The sequence below is a fragment of the Elephas maximus genome, chromosome 7 (genome assembly GCF_024166365.1).
Source record: "Elephas maximus indicus isolate mEleMax1 chromosome 7, mEleMax1 primary haplotype, whole genome shotgun sequence".
NCBI lineage: Eukaryota > Metazoa > Chordata > Mammalia > Proboscidea > Elephantidae > Elephas > Elephas maximus.
Genome location: NC_064825.1, coordinates 58,515,934 through 58,522,187, shown reverse-complemented (window position 1 = coordinate 58,522,187; position 6,254 = coordinate 58,515,934). Strand labels below are relative to the sequence as shown.

Genomic DNA, 6,254 nt, shown 5'->3' with positions numbered 1-6,254 from the left:
TCTTAGGAGGAGATTCCTGAAATAAATTAGCACAGACATAGATGAAAATGGCTTATATTCTGCTAGGGAATTAAAAAAAAAAAAAGTTCAGCTCCAGTCCTAGTGATCCAGCCACTGGGCTGCAAACTCATACAGGTTGTCATTCAAGATAGAGTTCTCTCTCCTTGATAATTAAATACAATGAACTTTGAAGTCCCCTACAAGTAAAGAGACTTTGGAGAACATGAAATTTCAGAAGAGTGGATCTTTGGCTACATGAGCATGGTGGTACCCTTTCAAAAAAAGTTGAAATACCTGAGTCATGTGAAAATATTTTGTGTGACTAAATATCTCGTTTCCTTTGCTTGGTTCCTTATTGACTTGGTGATCTCAACCTGGCTAAGAAATCTCCAACTCCACAGAAGGTTCTTTAAATGTTATGAGAAGAAATGTCCTTTCCCTTAAACAGGAACCTAATGACTCTTTCTCGTATCTGCTTGGTTTTCATTCTACACAAAAGGGTTCATTGTGGGGGGCATGAGTAGATAGAGGTTAGCCATGATAATGTGTATGTGGGATGGAATGGTATGTCCCCCAAAATGGTGTGTAAAGAAGGTGAAGAAGGCTGGAACATAGGTGATGACGATGGCATAAATGTGGGCAGTGCAGGTGCTAAAGGTCTCCTGTCGAGCATCTGCTGATGACAGACTCAGAACTGCTCAAAGAATCATGGTGTAGGAAATTGTGATGCACAAGATATCAAAATCCCCAATCAGAAGGGCAGCAATCAGACCATAGATAGCATTGACCTTGACACTACCACAGGATATCTTCGCCACAGACATGTGGTCACAGTAGGTGTGGGGCATGACATTGCCTCCGCAGTATGGTAGGCGCTTAGTGAGGAAAGTGAAAGGCATGGCAAGCATTACACTTCTAAGAAAAATGTTGAGCCCGGCCTTGGCAATGACTGAATTAGTGAGAATAGTGACATAGCTCAGGGGGTAGTAGATGGCCACATAAAGGTCCAGGGCCATGAGCATGAGCACCCCAGACTCCATCCCAGTAAGCGTGTGGACAAAGAACATCTGGGACAAGCAGGCATTAAAAATCAATCTCCTTGCAGTTGAACCACAATATGCAGAGGGTGTGGGGGGGTGTGCTGGTGCACATGAGCACATCTGTGAAGGACAGAAGGGCTAGGAAGATGTACATAGGTCTGTGTAAGGTCTCTTCAGAGTAGATGAGGTACATAAGGCCAAAGTTCCCTGTAATGGCAATGCTGTACATGGTACACAGGGGAAAGGAGATCCACAAATGCACTTCTTCCAGCCCAGGGATGCCATTGAGGATGAATGAAGCTGGGATTAGGCTGGTATCATTTAGAAATGACATAACAACTGTTGGAAGTTCATAGTACAAAAGTTACAGAATTGCATCTGTAAGCAGAAAATAAAATAAAATAGATCAGAGTAACTGACAACCAAGATTTTCCCCATGATACCTAACTTAATATGCTCTCCTATGTTGAATATGTGGTATATACTATGTTTGGGCCCATGTCTTAAGCATTAGATTTTCACAAGATGAATTAACTTGAGCCTAGCCGATGTGCCTGGATAGGGCCTTTTCTTATAATGTAGTTCATTCCCCAGGCTGAAGTTGGCCACCACTTGAACAACTCGATGACCAAGGATTGATTAAATATTTACTGTCTTCTAGGTGCTCACCACCATAGAGATGTCTATTTTTTTCTGAAATGCTAACATTCTTCATTGTATGCCTTTCACATTTGATCAGTCTTATGTTGTAGACAAGCTGACTATGACATTTTAGCCCAAGCATCCACCTTCTGGCATGTAGAAAATTATGAATTAGTTACTTTGTACCAACAGCTTTCTTTAAGCTGAATCATAGAATTATCCTAAATGTGAAAAAAATAATCCCCTCCCAACATCATCAAAAGGCCATCTCTTGGTGGCCTTGCACCACAGATGAACTTCAGCACTTGAGGCAGGTGTGACTCACAGGCTAAGTTATTATTATTAGTTAGGTAAATACTTTTTAAAGAGCCCCAGTGGCACAATGGTTGAGTGTTCTGCTGCTGGCTGAGGGGTTAGTGATTTGAGCCCACATGCCACTCTGCTCTAATGGGCATTGCAGCCTGGGTGACCTTTTGGAGCAGTTCTGCTCTGTTGAATGGGGTCACTATGAGTCTGAATCCACTGAGCAGGACCTAACAACAACAACAACAACAAGCACTTTCATTAAAGAATAACAACCAAACAATAGTTTAGCTTAACAGGTAAAGAACTTGTTGAGCGCTACACGTTTCTCAGAACTAACTATATTGGATTAAATTGACAAGAGAAACTCAAAAGGTTAGAGAGGAACCTCAGGGAGCAGTGAGTTTATGTTAATGGAGAGAAACAACTCAGAAAAGGAAGGTGAGAATGATTGCACACCTAGAAGAATGTAATCAATGTCACTGAATTGCATGTGTAGAAACTGTTGAATTGGTGTATGTTTTCTTGTGTATATGTTCTCAACAACAAGAAAAAATAAATAAAACAAACTTAAAACACATACAAAGAAATTTATCTATTAACCCCTTTGATATTTAAATCAACATCACATTAAATAGATGGTGAAGAATCATTGGAAATGCAATAAATTATGAGATGCTAATGTTTTTCTAAAGTTAGAGACAAATATGTAATCCAATAAGGATAATATTTATCATTTTAAACTAAATTGATTGAAATTCTATTTAGAACATGGTCTGTATTTTTTACTCATATCAAAAATCCAGAGAGCCATAGAGTCAAATGCTTCTCTGCCTACGTAATAGCCTAACAATTCATTCTAGCAAAAAAAAAAAAAAAAAAAAAATACATTTTTTTAAGTCCATAGAAAAAGAGGATCTGGGAGAATAAAGAAGGACAAAACACTTACAAGCAGTGAGGCAGAGAAGACTTGGTGCGATGATATGTTGTGAGGGAAAAAGAGGAGCTGAGGACAAAGTGGTGACCGAAGGATGGAAGCACCTACGGTGCACAAGTCTGAAGAGCAGCCTATGTTCTGCTGGCATGTGCTGCTTTAGAAAAACATCTACAAGGAGAATGACAAGGAGTGCAGCCCTGTGGAGGGGGCTATTGGAGGGAAGATAAATAGGCTCTTTAAATACAAAATATCAAATTTGATAGTGCTTCCTGGGCACATGGGCGGTGGGCTGCCTATTGCTTCAGAAGTGTCTCTGTTGGAAATTAAAGGTGGGGTGGAGTTGTTTCTCCTTTCTTCTCATGGTTTTTAATAAAATTTTATCTCTTTATTTATTTTAAGGGTGTGAACTGAGTAGATGACATGTAGGGTCATATGAATTGAAAACTAATTCAAGTATCATAGCTATGAAGCAAAATGCAGGCAATAGTAGGAATAATAGACAAGTAACAGAAACTAAGGAGGAGAAATTCCTTTTTCTCTAAAATCCTGTTTTTAGCTTTCACAGCCAGTGGAACTGACTACTTCTCATAAGAACATACCCACAAGAGTATATTACAGTAGTTGAAACATATTTTATCCAAATCAAAAATGGATCAAAGAAGCCAGCATTTAAAGCAGCCATATAGTACTGTACATTTCACCTTTTCAAAAGTTTACAGAATAACTCTATCTGACAACTCTCATATTCATTTTCCACCAGTCCCTCAGCTATTAAAACCTGCACTCATTCCTTTATATTAAGAATATAATGTTAATTTAGAAATGTGCTCACCCTGAAAGCTACTGGCGTTCCTACAGAAACTATAAAGACGTATTCACAAGGTAAGTCATATTCCCATCTGTGGAATGCTCTTGGTCCTACAGGACAGATTTACGACCTATATTGAGACCACGGGGGGAAGGTGGAAGAGGGGACATTTCTACTATGTGTGTGTGTCTCTGATATTTGTGTGTAAAAGAATATATATTCTGAAGTGAAGTAAGGGAAGCTTAGTTGTTACTGTCTCATCTACTATAGTCTCGAAAGAGAAATATTCCCCAAGTGTTATTTTTTTATAATATGGATAAAAGAGACAGACTTGGGAATCAAGTGTATCTGTGCCATAGATCTTTGGCTGTGCTATTGGGAATTGCCTTAGGAGCTAAAACATCATAGTCTAGGATTCTTACCTAGGAAAGACATAATCTAGTCCCACATTCTGGGACGTAATATGAGAAGGTGTCGGCCTGAAACCATTTTGGAATTTCAGAACGAGATCCTTTTGGAACACAGACCTATTTTCTACCTTTTTCAAAGCTCAGCACAAGGTCATATGCAAAGTGGGTATGGAAAAATATATTTTTTTAGGGAAAAACTAGATTATACTGATATAAAAACAATTGAGTTTTATGTGTGATCTTATGCTCAGCAAACATGATAAACTTTCTTATAGATTACAACAATTTTCCTATAGATTATTTTGGATTATCTAACCATTAGATGGCAATGGTATATTTGATCTCCAGGAAGTATCAATTCAGAGCCAATATCCAGAAATCTCCCAAACCCTGCTCATTTTCCTTTCCCCAAAGTACATTCACCTGGTAAATGGTTGCAGGTCCTTAGGAGGAATCAAAACCAAACCTGTTGCTGTCCAGTCAATTCTGACTGATAGTCGATTCCGACTCAGTGACCCTATCGGATAGAGTAGAAATGTCCCATAGGGTTTCCAAGGAATGGCTGGTGGATTTGAACCACCAACCAGGGCTCCTTATTGGGAATACTGGAAGAAAATTCTACAGTGGAATTTCTTGCCTATTTAACAGTGTCTTTCTTCGAAGGACTGTGACTTTCCCATTTACTCAAAGGACTTAGAATTGTTTGAGGGACCATAAACCTTCATTGTGGTGATTTAGATAACACTTCTATTGCCAGATCTAGACCTTTTCTGCTTATGTAATTTAAGAAAGACCACAGCGTGCTGCCTATCTCTTTTGGTTATAGGTATACCATGATAAATTTGGCAACACCAAAGATTTCTGCAGGTCGAACCATTCTGCTTACTACTTAGGATCTGTTACTGTCCGTTGGAGTAACCATTCTCATCTGTGTCTAGCAATTAAGTGCTGCCACTTAGCCCATGATACCCCAAGATCCGATCATGCCCATTGAATTCAGTGAGAACAATTATATGGTATATTTTCTCACTGCTACTCATCTTCTTTTGAGTAAAACCATGCCAGAACTCTTCAAAAAAAACCCATGTTCTCATCAACAAAATAACTGTTATTCATTTGGTGATGAAATTGTCCTCTGGTCTTTCCTGGTTGACATATTTAGGGGATGGGTGAGCAAGGTGTATGTAATGAATCTGGAAGAAGCTAGAAAGATAAAAGCCCGAAAGAATAGCTAAATTATTAGAGAAAAGCCATGGAAGGGAATCTGGGAAGTTAGCTGTGCTCAGGTGCTGGAGTAGAACCAAAAAGGTGAGAAAGTAGAAAAGTCTAAAAATAAGTGATTGGCTCTGCAGAGCAACTAGTCTGCTGGTGACTTTGGGGCTGTTTTCGGTCAGCAGGGGTGGTGGTTGGGAAGAAGAACCAGATGTAGAGTAGGGTAGTGCAAGGACCAGCAGGAGCCAGCCTTCACCTCTGTGTCTGTTTTTCACCACATATGTCCATGATAACCATAAAAGAGCAACAGAAGCTGCTGCACTTCTGCCTTCCAAATCTCATTCAAATTCTTCTGTTGATCAGCTCTAAGCACCAACATACAAGAAGAAGATTTCAGGAAATGTAGTTCCATCTTAGCCAAATTAACATCGTACAAACCACCAGGGAGTTATTTCTTCTCTAACAAAACAAACACAGTTGAAAGTCATTTCTCCATGTGACAAAACTCATGCTTTGATTATTTCTTATTTAAAGAGCAGGGCTGTGTGTTTATGACAAATAAAAAGAAGGAAAAAAGATCCATTTTTTAAGCTCATGTGAGTCTACATTCAAGAAACTGACTGAAAATCGTATATCTTGTTTAGGAAAAAGACATTTTTCAAAGGCTACTTGCATTTGTTATTATCTTGCTAGAAATAAATTGAATATTTTATCATTTTAACTACTCCACATATTTGCGCTTTATTTACATTGTGAGTTAAAAGGTTGGAATTGCTTGTTTTTATTTTAAAAAGAGAATTTTTATCAGAGGTGTTTCTCTGGCTCTCAATTACCAGAGTTGCTTTTGTTCCACCCCTTGCATTTAAGTTTTTCAGGATATAACTTTTATAAATTAACTAGAA

The 6,254-nt window shown here is 38.6% G+C and overlaps 1 pseudogene; it reads right to left on the bottom strand.

Annotated features, from left to right (window-relative positions):
• Window positions 1–409: 409 nt before the first annotated feature.
• LOC126078976 (olfactory receptor 52N1-like) lies at window positions 410–1,374 on the bottom strand (annotated as a pseudogene).
• Between the last annotated feature and the right edge of the window lie 4,880 nt (window positions 1,375–6,254).